At 38.9% G+C, this 14,899-nt stretch overlaps 1 protein-coding gene and 1 long non-coding RNA gene across 24 annotated transcripts in view; one reads left to right on the top strand and one right to left on the bottom strand.

The window, feature by feature from the left end:
* The window catches only part of LOC118765875, a 15,396-nt gene extending 4,151 nt beyond the window's left edge, over window positions 1–11,245 (bottom strand). The window contains exons 1-2 of the long non-coding RNA XR_005001772.1: window positions 11,235–11,245; window positions 8,357–8,363 (exon numbers count right to left, since the gene is read on the bottom strand). This is a non-coding gene — a long non-coding RNA (uncharacterized LOC118765875). The remainder of the gene's footprint in view (window positions 1–8,356; window positions 8,364–11,234) is intronic.
* Window positions 1–14,899, top strand: part of LOC115209260 (tripartite motif-containing protein 45) — a 273,682-nt gene that overhangs the window by 33,210 nt on the left and 225,573 nt on the right. For all 23 annotated transcript variants that reach the window (XR_005001759.1, XR_005001763.1, XR_005001758.1 and 20 more), the window contains exon 2: window positions 4,336–4,442. The gene's annotated coding sequence lies outside the window, so the exon portion shown is untranslated. The remainder of the gene's footprint in view (window positions 1–4,335; window positions 4,443–14,899) is intronic.

Here is a 14,899-nt window from a genome sequence, read left to right as displayed (position 1 = left end):
ATCATCATCATCATCATCGTTTAGTGTCCATTTTCCATGCTAGCATGGGTTGGACGGTTCAACTGGGGTCTGTGAAGCCGGAAGGCTTCATCAGGCCCAGTCAGATCTGGCAGTGTTTCTACAGTTGGATGCCCTTCCTAACGCCAACCACTCCGTGAGTGTAGTGGGTGCTTTTTACGTGCCGGTGGCACGGGGGCCAGGCGAGGCTGGCAACAGACACGAACGGATGGTGCTTTTTACATGCCACCGGCACGAGGCCAGTCGGGGCGGCGCTGGCAATGGTCACGAACGGATGGTTCTCTTACATGCCACCGGCATTGGTAACATATATATATATGTAAACAAAGGGTAATAACATAGATTACTACCAGTGGCCCAGCACAAAAGACAAATTAGTCATTAGACAAAATATTATTCATACAGAAAAATATTATTCATATAGAAATATAATTAAGGGCTCCTAAATAAGGATGCCAAGTGCTAGGGGCACAAAAAAAGGATAGATTTATCGAGAGTGAAAATCAAAAACATTTACCATTAGCGATACATCTCGGACTGATATATATATATATATATACACACACATATATATACCAATAAATATATATACATCATCATCATCATCATCATCGTTTAACGTCCACTTTCCATGCTAGCATGGGTTGGACGATTTGACTGAGGACTGGTGAATCAGATGGCTGCACCAGGCTCCAATCTGATTTGGCAGAGTTTCTACAGCTGGATGCCCTTTCCTAACACCAACCACTCCAAGTGTATAGTGGGTGCTTTTAAGTGCCACCGGTATGAGGGCCAGTCAGATGGTGCTGGCAACAGCCGTGCTCAAATGGTGTTTTTTACATGCCACCTGCACAGTAGCTAGTCCAGTGGCACTAGCAATGACCTCGCTCGAATGTTGTTTTTCGCATACCACCAGCACAAGTGCTAGTAAGGCGATGCTGGTAACAATCACACTCGAATGGTGCTTTTTACATGCCATCGGCACAAGAGCCAGTCAGCGGCCCTGGCAACGATCACACTTGGATGGTGCTCTTAACGTTCCACTAGCACGGATGCCAGTCAGGTGGTGCTGTCATCGGCCACCTCAGCGAATTTGATTTCGATTTCACTTGCCTCAACAGGTCTTCGCAAGCAGAGTTTAATGTCCAATTAAAGAAAGGTATGCATAAGTGGGCTGGTTACACCCCTGGCATAGGGCATGGGTTATGGTCTCACTTGGTTTGCCCGGTCTTCTCAAGCACACCATATTTCCAAAGGTCTCGGTCACTAGCCATTGCCTCAGTGAGTCCTTATGTTATATATATATATATATATACATATATAAATATTATTACAATACAATAGTATTATTTTCCAGCTTTATATAGCACCGTATGGTTATCAACTGCTATTTCTAGCAAACATTATTACCTTGTTGTGCCACTATTTCCTATTTATATATATAAGTGTATGTGTGTGTGTATGTATATGTATATACATATGTGTGTGTGTGTGTGTGCATGTGTGCATATGTGTGTATTTAAGTGTTGGGTATGTTCCTAACAAACTAATTCAGTTTATGGCAACCAAGTTATGTTGGCTCAGAATGTCTATTTATGACTGAATCCTCTAGAGTAATATATTCACATTTTCAGAAATGCAAATATTTCAACCATCATACCATCTTCCAAATGTTTTTGAAGTTCTGATATTGTTATTTTTTTTTTAGATACATGTTGACAAATTTAAGTCAAAATAGCTTACAAGATTTTTGAAAGTTTGTTGATGCTATTTAAAAATGGGTTCTTAGTCATCAAATCAATCTCATCTTCAGAAACCAAATCATTACTGTAAATACTTTTGAAAACCATTTTCAAAATACAAATTATCTAACAGACATTTTACAAGGTTAAAACAAATAATAAAAACTGTATGTAGATATGCATCAAATATTTTTACTATTAATACATAGTATTTTTGTAGCAAATTTCTGTGTATGACTAAAACTTAATCAAGCAGTATTTGTTTTTAAAATCTTATATCTTATATACACTTTAATGCCAAACAGTGAACAAAAATGTATATTATTGCCTTTTCTATTTTTCATTGTCTAAAAATCATTACTTATCATCATCATTATTGTTGTCATTGTTGTTGTCATCATCATTATCACCATCATCATCACCATTATCATCATTATTATTTTTGTAAATAATCTGTGTCTCTGTCTCGCTCTAACCTTTCATCATCTAACACAATATCAACTCCTCCAATGTCCCCTTCACTCTCAAAAGTTTTTTTTTTTTGGTCTTGCAAGGTACTTGGTGACCCTATCAGTGCAGGTGCCACTTAAAAAGCATCCAGTCCACACTGTAAAGTAGTTGGCATTTGGAAGGGCATCCAGCTGTAAAAATCCGTCCAAAACAGTCCCAGAAGTCTAGTGCAGGCTTCTGCCTGGCCGGCTCCTGTCAAACTGTCCCTCCCATGCCAGCATGGAAGGTGGACGTTGAACAATGATGATGATGAATCCTATCCTTAAAACCACTGTGTTTCAGTGAGTCACTACAATAAGAGCACAGTTTGTTGAAAGAAGATGTTTCAGATGAAGTATTAGATAACCATACACTAGCATTTTTGTATTGAAGAATAGCAGCAGAGCATGAATCCAAATATCAGTGGAAACAAAACCACTTAAACGATGAGTGTAATTAATAAGAAATTAATTACACTCAAGAATATCTAATACATAAGATCTGCAGCCATTCTTAGGCTGCAGATCTACAGGTCTAACAAATGCATTCTGTCTCTATAACAGGGGGTAGGCATAGTATGGGTGAATGGTTAAGAAGTTTGCTTCTCAACCACAAGATCATGGGTTCAATCATACTGTATGGCATCTTGGGCAAATGTCACTGACTATTACTTCAGGTTGATCCATATGCTGTGAGTGAAATCGGGCTGATGGAAACTATATAGAAGTCCATCAGGTGTAGGGTGGAGTGTACCTGTAATTCAAAAAGAAGTCTTGTCACCCTCTGTGTTGTGTTGTGTTGGTTCTGCTTGAGAATTACCTTTAGGGTGAATGTGTTTGTGGATTTCTCAGCCACTTCCACACTTCTTCAGTAACAGGTAGTTCACTTGATCAAACAATTAAATCTTTATCATTGAAGGACAGAGTTTCACCACTACAGGAAATTGCCAGAGAAAGTTCATAGAATATGCTAAAGGAAATTTCCATAATTGATAAAGAATTCTAGTGAAAAGTTAGAAATATCAAAGCAGCAGCACACATAACACTTATTGAAAACCCGGTCACTTCCACCCACCACCGACATGGCTGCCATCAATGTAAATTAAATAAAAATAACCCAGAAATGTTCCACTGTCCCTACATAGGACAGAATCATAGTGAGAAAGAATACAACTACTCTTAGTTTAAGTGATGAAGTTTCCTGGTTCTCTCCACCCATAGTTTCACTGATCACCACCCCTCACCATGCCATCAAATTATCTCTCCTCTCCTCCCCCACCATATGTCTCACCCACCTCATACACTGCACCTGCCTCTCTCTTCACCGTCCACTCCTGCAAACAACCCAACAGCATGTCATTTCTCTTTCTTCTCCTGTTTACTATCTCATCATTTCTATTCTGCTTCTTCACGCTATTAGACATCCCCTACTCCTCCCACTCACCTATGCCCCACTGATTTCTACCCACCTCATGTGTTGAAAATCCACTCCGACACTTCTTCACTCCTTTTTCTCAATCACTCTCCAGCCCCACCACTCTCTTCTAAAACATGAACAGTCTTGTAGTTCCTCTACATCTAGGAATCAGTTCTGCTTTGGCCTTTTTCTTTCATACTTTACCACTTTCTGCTCCTTATTCTTAAGGCATAGTTTCTCAACACTTTTTCCTTCAAAGCTCAAAGTCTTGCAAGCTGCATGGCAACCTCATTCGTGTTGGTGGCACAAGAAAAGCACCAAATACATGTTGTAAAGTGGTTAGTATTAGAAAGGGCATCCAGCCATAGAAATCATATTAAAGAAGACAGGACATGAAACTTTTGCCCCCATTTGATCCGGTCAAACTCTTCATGTCAATGAGCATAGTCGTTAAACAATGATGGTGACAATGGCAATAATGACAACGATAGCAATAACAATAACAAAGTAGATAGTGACAACAACAACATCGATGATGACTAAGGACAGGCAGATCACCTGATAACTGAAGAATATTCCCAATTAGATACTGAATGTGAAATAAAGAGGTAAATTAATAAAATATTTAAATCAGATATGTACATTCTCATATAATCCTTCTTTTTTGTAGTTTCAGAGAACCAAAATAACATTAATAGTGAAAAGAAGACAAGAAATTGGTCAGAACTATTGCATTACCAACTTCATTGGTTATTTGTGTTTTCCACCAAAATCTTGGTACGTCTCTGTCACTCTTGTTATTATCAAAATGTAATTTTTCTTTTAGTTTTTGTTCCCCTTCTTTTACTCAACCCAAAATAATTCTGTAAATATCTCAAAGACTGTATATTTCAGAGATTCTTTAGTCATAAATTATCTAGCTCAAACACACAACCAAGTTGGGAAAATTTGGTCCACAAGATTTTCAGAAAAAAAATTTCAATTTATTTTATATTTTTATTTATTTATTCATTTATATATATATATATATTAGTTCTTCATCCTTCTCACCAAGTAAACACCTTTTTCTAATCATCACCTCCATGCATCTCTTCCACCATAGTTTTAATTTACCCATCACCACCACCACCTTCTTGTTCATCTCTTTCTCTTTTTTTCCTTTGAAACTCTAAAATGTCATATATGATATTCTTTATTCACTTCACCTCTTTTTTGCCACCCCAACCCACCACCTGCCATTATCTCCCCCCCCCATCTCTCTCTCTCTCTCTCTCTCTCTTCCACATTCATTGCCTCCTCACTTCTCTCTCTTGCTCCATCTCTCTTCTCTAACTGTTGCAAATACAATAAAAAAAATATTGATAATGATTAAAAGCTGCTTATCTAAGGAAGATTAAGTAAAGAAAGGGGAGGTAGCCCCACTGTATCCATTTATACCCCTCCGTTATATAAATAAACAGGCCTAAACCACAAACTATCCAGGTTAGATTGGCTGTTTTCATACCAGTTGAGCATTCTTCTTCAAATCGCAATTTCTTCAAGACTCACTATGCCTCTTGAAAATACCACCTTTTAACTTCTTTCAACTTCAGTGCAGTCCAGACTTTTATCATCATCATCATCATTATTTTTATGCTTAGCAGCATTTCTTCCAGCCTTACATTGTGAGATCGAATTCTGCCAAGGCCATCTTTGCCTTTTATTCTTTCAGGGTCAACGAAATAAGTACCATTCAAGCAGTGGGGTGATGTTATTGACAAGCCCCTTCCCAAAAATTTTCAGGCCTTTTGTTTAATATAGAAAGAATTTTTAGCAAAATGCCAATAACAGCCAAAGACGTACATAACACAATGGCTAACTGCACAAGGGCTAGCTGCACAAGGTCCCAGGGTTGGATGCTCTGTCCTTCAAGCTTTATTTCTATATGCCAGACTCGTTCAGTGATCTCTTGTCTATTTTAATTGGCACCAAAATGGGAGAATTTCCAGTCTGGTGAGCCAAGGTGTAGTGGTACTGCTGAGAGAAAATAAATAACTTTAGGCCCCTAACTCTGCTAAATGCAAATTACAAGATTTTTGTCAAACTGTTGGCAAGGAGATTGGTGCTTGTCATTGATAGACTGGTCAGTAATATACAAACATGCACCATCCTAAACTGATCTATCCATGTTAACCACCACCTCATGTGGTACATCATAGGGAGGGTAGATAAGGAACCTGGAATGGAAAGCTTCCAATAGGGACAATCACCAATACTTGGAGGCTGTCCTCGCAGTGGACAGTTTGGTTCCCATTTTCAGAGTCTGAATCTCTGCAATGTACAGCAACATTTGTTTGGTGATCAAAATAAATAACTATTGGAATCCTTTAGCATTGCATGTTTGGTCCATCAAGAATGCCCACTCTTACTCATTCTGTACATGCTGGCTCTTGAACCATTACTGTGGAAGCTGGATGTTTCAAGGGGCATCACATGTGAACTAGGATACAGAAGATTTATGTCAGCTTGTGTGGATGATGTCTGTGTAATAATGTCAGATATTTCCAAAATTGAGGAGACTGGCACTACCCTAAAGGACTGAAGCAAAGATGAATCAGGAGAAGTGGGCCTGCAGCCCAGCATCTGGAGAGGCAGGTCTATGCTGACCAACATCATCATAGGGTGCTGGACAGAAAGACCATTTAAATTACTCAGGGTTTGGTTTGGTTTGGTCTGGACCTCCAGATGGACAAGAACTGGAAGATGATGAGCGAGGTAGCCAATCTCACCAAGAAATGGACAGAGAGGAAGCTGTCCCTGAAGGGTCAGGTAAAGTTGGCAAATACATGCATTATTTGCGTCATCTATTATCACCTGATCATCGTCTCTTGCGCTACTTCAATGCTGATCAAAGGGGAATGCTTTCTCGTCCACTTTCTGCAGAAGAGATGAGTTCTGCTAGTCAGATGGTCCATTTGTAGTCAGCAGCCACTGAGTGGAAGACTGGATATGATGCAGCTAATGATGTGCTGATATGTACTAAGGCTGCAACATTTCCAGTGTTTCTTTGATGGCATGCAAATGTTGTCAGACAGGATTTTCTGTAGCTCATCTCATTCATGGAGCTACAGTCCTGGATCAAGAAAGGGCACTTGCACCTGGAGTGTTGACAAATGCCCACAGCCCTCAGCCAACAATGCAGTCGATGGAAGTTCCACATTGGAGTTCTATGGGGGATGAGTGGTAGGCAAGAGGGACAACATTCTTGGAGAAACTCTGGTTATTGGGGGAAGTCAAGTAGTTTGTCTTTTCCAAAGGACTTTCAAGTTGTGGTCCATGGCTAATTTCCAGAAATCCCTAACCTGATAGTGCTACTGGGAAGTATTGCCAGTTCAAGATAAACTCTATAGGCACAGAAGTGCAATCAGCCAAGCATGTCCAAGATTCATTCTGGGTAATGAAATCATCCTACACACACACACATGTCCAGTGCCATGGTATTGTTGATCTGTGGATTTGTCAAACATCACCCGTCATATGTAGGACAGATCCAGCTATCAACTGAATCTATCATGAAGATTGCCCTGCCACCTTTTTTTAACCAAGAAGAGTAGGTATTTTTTATATGCCTAGTGGCCATAGCAAAAGAGAGTGTATGGTGGATGAGATTGAAGAGGCTGAAGATTTTCTGTTTTGGTCAATCCCTCATCAACTTCTTCAAGTTTTACTCGAAGTAAGGGTGGAGAGGGAAGTGTTGCCTTCCAGCCATTGTGTTGAAAGGTGGATGAGAGTGACATGCATGATATGAGTGAACAGGCCTGCCCTAAGAATACACCTGTAAATTGGACATTGGAATTGAGAAAGGGTATCCATGGTTTCATGGAGTTTTTAAGAGGCACTCATGGTTTTATGGGCTTTTTCAATGATCATTACAATGAGCATCTCTTCCCTATTGAAGAATACTCTTTTACTCGTTTCAGTCATTTGACTGCGGCCATGCTGGAGCACCGCCCTTAGTCGAGCAAATCTACCCTGGGACTTATTCTTTGTAAGCCCAGTACTTATTCTATCGGTCTCTTTTGCCGAACTGCTAGGTGACAGGGGCGTAAACACACCAGCATCGGTTGTCAAGCAATGCTAGAGGGACAAACACAGACACACAAACATACACACACACATACATATATATATACATATATACGACAGGCTTCTTTCAGTTCCCGTCTACCAAATCCACTCACAAGGCTTTGGTTGGCCTGAGGCTATAACAGAAGACACTTGCCCAAGATGCCACGCAGTGGGACTGAACCCGGAGCCATGTGGTTGGTTAGTAAGCTACTTACCACACAGCCACTCCTGCGCCTATACTCATTATTATAATTTAATATTACCTCCTTCTTTTTTCTTTTTTATTAAACCTGTTTACACACAAAACCATCACACCATCACAGACAAGCACACACAACAGTACACTCAATGTTTTGTCCTTTACAGTCCTTAATGCTTTCCTTTATATAAATCCTTTGTGGTTGATGAAGAAATCATTTTTATTATTGTTGTTGCTGTTGTTGTTGCTGCTGCCACTTCTAGTGTTGCTGTTGGTGGTGGTGGTGGTGGTGGTGGTGGTGGTATCATCATCATCATCATTATTATTATTTACTAATTCTAAAATCTTCAATCTTCTGGTCCAAATGTTTTGGTGTGAAAAGTACAAGAAAACTCTGGAGAATAACTAACATGTTGAATAGCAGCCAATTATTTCCATATATGTGTATGTGTGTGTGTGTACTCTATACGTACGCATACATCATCACCATCCACATCATTTAATTTCCGTTGTCCATGTATATATATATATATATATATATATATATATATATATATATATATAGAGAGAGAGAGAGAGAGAAGAGAGAGAGAGAGAGAGAAAGATAAAGATACACAAATACACATATATATAATACATATATATATATATATATATATATATATATATTATATATATATATATACACCCACACCCACACACACACAGACACAATATATATGCAAAGTAAGTAAATGGCAGGTGAGTCAATTAATATAACTTTTGTATGGTTCAGGTGCCTGATAACTCTAGAAACTTACGTCATATTTTATTCTAAAATGAAACCTGTTTTCCTCAATACTAAGCATCTCTGATATCATCCCTGCCACAAAACAGAAGCAGCATTGATTCTCGGACACTGCAGTCTTGTCTTCTATTTTAGTGTAACACTATAAATATCCTCCCATAAAATATGGTTACAGTAAGGATATCGCCAACAAATGTTTTCTAAGGCACTAAAACAAATTACGCAAATGATTTTGTTGTATCTATTTTAAATCTAGAGTGATGTCAGCCAAGTACAAATGATTTGTGTCTTAATCATATTTCATTGAGTAATAGACAGTGTTAACTTTGTAGTCTGTTATTGCCCCTTCCTTCTTAGTTACTCTTTGTTAATTATGATGGAAGACACAAACCTGTCTTTCTTAAACCAAACTCAACCTTTCTGAAATGTGTTCTAGACCAGGGTGTGGCAATGTAATCAATATTGACTGCTGAGGTAGTTTAAGTGGCCATGCAAGGGTCAATAGAAACCTGAAATTATTTTGGGCATTAAGAGTGCAGAATTATTAACAAACTGAAGCTGGAAGAATGTGACATACATGTACCCCACACTCTGCATCTCTCTGTTTAATTTCTGGGTCAATTAAGTTCTCCCTCTTACTCTTTCTACAGGTAATTTTCATTAATATTAATAACCTTTCTTACAATTACAGATTTAGTTTTGACTGCTTTGTAAACATTTTCAGCAAACTATATTAAGCAAGCTAACCTGCATTTAATTCAATTCAATTCAATTTTTATTGGCTCAAAAAGCAAAAGCAAGGCCATGTAGGAGGACAGGGAGTTATGTACAGGGAGGGTAGTCATACAAAGAGTTCAGGCCATTTCTGGTCAAGAGAGACTTTGAACAGAGCGGTCGTCAGCATGCATGCAAACATACCAAGATATGTATGTAAGCAATGACAAGTGACTGAGGCATTTGGCGATATGCCATGCCTGAGATGACCCATCAAGCCAAGTGAAACCATAGTCATGGCTGATGCCGGTGTCACATAACTGGCACCCATACCGGTGGCATGTAAAAAGCATCCATTACACTTTTGGAGTGGTTGGCATTAGGAAGGGCATCCAGCTGTAGAGACCATGCTAAATCAAATTGGAATCTGGTGCAGCTCTCCAGCTTACCAGTTCCAGTCAAACTGTCTAGCCCATGCCAGCATGGAAAACAGATGTTGAATGATGATGACAACAATGATGATGACAACAATGATGATGATGATGTATGTTTCTCTCTCTCTTCTGTTTTTAATTATTTAAATTCTTCCTCTGAAGAAGGAGCTGCTTTCTAACAAAGATACAAAGTGCCATCTTTGTATATATATTTCTTTACTACTCACAAGGGGCTAAACACAGAGGGGACAAACAGGGACAGACAAACGGATTAAGTCGATTACATCGACCCCAGTGCATAACTGGTACTTAATTTATCGACCCCGAAAGGATGAAAGGCAAAGTCGACCTCAGCGGAATTTGAACTCGGAACGTAATGACAGACGAAATATGGCTACACATTTCGCCCAGCATGCTAACGTTTCTGCCAGCTCGCCACCTAACTAAAACAATGTCAAAGTCTTGCATAGTTTTAATGTTCCACTTATAGATTGTATTTGTAATGTGCAAATCAGCTGTTTGATTTCTTTTTCTGAAAATCCAAGTTTATCTAGAGTGGCAATTAGGTATTTACCTATGAAACCAAGTGTTTCAATTATTATGGTATAAATATAAATTTGTAATCCAAATATAGAAGCTGGAGGTTTTGAAACAGTTGTCCATAGTTATTCTTTCTCTTTGATTTTCAAAGAGTTATTCATATCAGTAGGACAACTGATCTCAATGGTGGTACATACTTTTTCTTGTCTGTTCCAAACAACAATATCTGGCCTGTTAGGCTTACACTTCACAGATTTTTTGATGGCAATGTTCCACCAGTATTTCTTGTGCTGGTATTTTTGTACATATTATATAACAGGGGGATTCTCTATATTTATTTCAGGACAGTCTCCACTCACTCCTGGCACCTATGCCAGGAGTAGGGAGTAGGGGATGTCTGATAGTGTGACATTGTATATGGTTTCACAAAACGTCATGTCACATAGGGAGGTAGTACTTTGATGACATTTTTGGACAGCTGCTAGTCATATGTGTGATGTCTTCCACAGAAGTATGACACAAACTACATTTACAGTTGCATCTTGAAACTCCAAGGCCTTCGCTGTCTCTTTTGTTGATTTGGTATTTAGTAGCAATCTCCTGTTCTTGGATTGCAAATGCATAACTTTCAAAGTGTGATGTGATGTGGTGGTCACAAGTCCAATATGTTCTGCTCATCATAGGATGAAGAGGCTGTGCAAGGGCTGCAACCAGATTTGTAACCAACTATGCTCTAGAAATTAGAATCTTCTGCTTCTCCTACTGCCTTGCCTTTTTCTCTGCTCCACCAGCCCTTCATTGGTAACAACAGCCCTTACATGGCTCTTGTTATCACAGCTCTAAAAACTGATTTTTATTTCTGTACCATCTTATGCCCTCCATCTGCTCCATCAACTGAGCACAGCTCTAGTAAAGCACTGCAGTATTGAAGATCAATAAAGACCTACAAATCCATTACAATCTCTCCCAACTATATATTGCTCCTTGTTTCTTATGCACCTTTCACTTACCTTTATTGCTCTTCAAAGACAACAATTAACCAGGGGTCTAGATTTCCAACTGTTACCTTTATATTACTGGGGCTCAAGCTCATTTAGAGAGGTTTATGCATAAGACCTGGCTATCTCTGCACCTTTCCCTTTGTCTTGGTGGTCAGAAAAATAATATCATAAGCTTTAACCCACTCTGTGTACTCAATGATTACCTTTACATCTGTCAGAATTTCCCTTCACTGGCTGTATAAAGGCAGACATAAAGACCCCACCTGCCTTCAAGTGACAAAGCAGATCAGTTTTCTCATTGCCCATTCCTAAATAAATTCTATTGAGTCCTTTCAAATAGGATTTTTCTCCAGCTCTATTTAGGACTGTGATCTGATCATGCTTAGAAATTGTTGCCAATGATTTGGGTAAAACTGTTGTCTTCATGTCTGTATTTCTCACTTGATGCCAATGTCTATGTATGAGCTCCAACGTTGTCTTTATTTTCTGTTTGCCAACAAATATGTGTGTATATGTGGTGTGGGTGTTGCTGTTATCACTTTTATGTCAAACAAATTTGCTTTGAGATATGAAATTTTGACTTTATTTTTTCAGGTGTATCTTTGTTTTATCACCATATTTTTTATCCTGTTTTTTTTAAAATTTTTATTTTGTTTATCTTCTTTAGATTTTGTATCTATTTGTTCGAAGGTTTCCTTCCTTGTTAACAAACAACTCACTGCTTTTCTCATTGAGGAAAACAAGAAATTAAAATAGGATGTTGTTTGAAAGACAAATCTATCTATCCCAGGTACTGGGTTAAACATCTTAATGTATTGAAATTCTCTGTTTGTAAAATATATCAAAAAGAAAATTTGGTAATAATCCAGTTCCATCTGCACCATCATGAGGGATGTTCTCACCCACCAAAACGACAACAATAATAGGAATAATAAACTGTTGCAAATACAACCACAAGTGAAAGACTCACTGTAAAAATGCTTGTGTTTTTATTTTTAAGATGGTAGGATATAATTTGGTGAAAATTTGGCTACTATTTCTAAAAGGTTGAGTGATTACACATATAGTTATGTAGTAATTTATAGATGCAGGTTGGTAGGTGGGTGGGTGGGTAGGTAGGTAGGTACGTATGTACATAGGTGAGTGGGTGGGTAGTTAGGTAGGTAGGTAGGTAGGTAGGTAGGTAGGTAGGTAGGTAGGTGGGTGGATTGAAATATTATGTACACAATTTATAACTCAAAAGTGAGATCAAAGTAATGAGAAATAGGAGAGATACTCTGGGAGGTTTATATGTAAAAAAAAATGGTAATTTTGAAAGTAAAGATTCTGAGAGATTTATCAATCAAGTGAACAGTTAAGGAATAGATCTCACAATAGGAGACAATTGACGGTTAGTGGGAAGTGTTGTGCTATGAGATGGCAGGCTGTCAAGTGAACAGTTACTGAAGGTGGGGGAGGGGAGGAGGTTATCATGGCTGAGGAAGGACGAGAGATTGGATGGTGAACCAGGGATGAAAAAAATTCCCTTGGAAATGATGAAACATGAGTAAATTATGCATTTTTGTATTTGAGTGAGAAATTTAGTGTCATATCAATGTCTACAGAGAAAGAGTTGTGAGCATTTGAACCAGGTTCCTTGACTGAGAATAAGCTTGAGTTGGGCTTTTCTCCCTCTCTTTGCCCACCACCATCTTCAGAAACACTGCAATAGATCAAGGGCAGTACCATCTTTCCTATGACTAAATCATAAAAAAAAAACTACAAGAATGTTGTTGTTGTTGTTTTTTGTTATTTAGCCCCAAGTTAGGTTTGATCTCTCAGACTTATGATAAAAACTGCTTTAGCCCTGGTGCATCACACCACTTAGTTCAACACCATCTTCTGGCTCACCAGTGCTTGCTCTTTTGCAAGCATTCACACCCAGCTCCATATAAATATCATCCTTACTTCATAATATAGACATCCTCTACATTTCCATAGATGCCAAAAACTAATTCTAAAACTGCTACATAATTCTTCCTCCTGTTCTCTAACATCCATTGACTCCAGTCCAACCTTGCCCTCAAACAGCAATTCTTACTAACATACAATCAACACATGGTATTCCTCTCCAAGACAAATCTCATGAACCTTACACATAGGCCATCTCTGCTGTCCAGATTACACATGGACTTCACTCTTAGAAGAGATTTCACTGCATATGTAGAATTTACTCTTCCACCTCGACGTCTCACTTCAGTTTTCACCAGAGCCATAGACTTTACAGTTCATAACTCTTCTTTGCTCTCCCACTCATTCCCTGCTGATAACTGTCAGTATAGAAACTGAATCCTTTGAAATCCTTATTTCTTTAAAATATTTACTTTCATCCCTGACATACATCCCTAAATGTCAGACACCAAACGACATTGATCTCTTTCTCACCTCCACCAAACTATAACCATTCCAGTATCTATTGACTTGATCAACCACAACCTTATCACCATTACCAACCACATGTCCACATTCTATTCAAGGTTCTATACCCACCAGTTGTTATGGCACATCAAGTCAGGAGATTAGTAGGAGCTCTGCTAGTTCTACACCAACTACTCTTGATAATACATATACTTCACTGTACTCCTCTATACCCCCCCCCCCAAAAAAAAATCACTGCACTAAGTCCCAACACCACCACTAAGTATTTTACAAGTTACTAAGCCACAAAAGTTCAAATAAGTGAAAAAAGATAGAACATACAACTTGTGGAGAAAACCACCCACCCTACAAGTTTGGTTTCTTTTTCCTGGTACTGCAACTCATAGAAGACCAGCATTTGAACCATCTGAAGTGTTGGCAGAGAGGTGGGGACACATTCCTCAAGCTCTCTAAACATATTCCCTCACACTCTTATGGAACATCCCTTTCTATCCCCTTTGTACTACTTATACTCCACCCCCACAGTTCTCCGTGGGTAGACTCCTTGTGTAGACGCCAGTACATTTCCAACACCATCTATTTCTCTATATCTCTCTCTCTCTCTTTCTCTCTCTCCCTCTCTCTCCATCTCCCCTCTCTCTCTCTCTCTGACTGTCTCTATCTTTCTCCCTAAGTCTCTCCCACTTTCTTCTCCTTCCTGAAGTAGCCAAGTGTCTCCTCTATTGTAAGACAAGTATCTCTGTCCCTCTATCAGACTTTAATCTCTTGCTTGCCACACAGCTATTTCTTTTGGTTCCACTCCCTCTCTCAACTGAGAGGTCTTTGTCTTGCAAGCTACTTAGCAACCCTGCTGGTGCTGGTGCCATGTAAAAAGCACCCAGCACACTCTGCAAAGTGGTTGACTTTAGAAAGGGCTTCTTCCAGCCATGAAAGTCATACCAAAACAGACAAATAATGGCACCCAGTGCAGCTCTCAAGTTTGCCATCTCCTGTCAAACTATCCAACGCAGGCCAGCATGGAAAATATGTTTTCC

Source organism: Octopus sinensis, linkage group LG1 (assembly GCF_006345805.1).
Source record: "Octopus sinensis linkage group LG1, ASM634580v1, whole genome shotgun sequence".
Classification (NCBI taxonomy): domain Eukaryota; kingdom Metazoa; phylum Mollusca; class Cephalopoda; order Octopoda; family Octopodidae; genus Octopus; species Octopus sinensis.
This window is presented reverse-complemented; position numbering and strand designations above follow the sequence as displayed.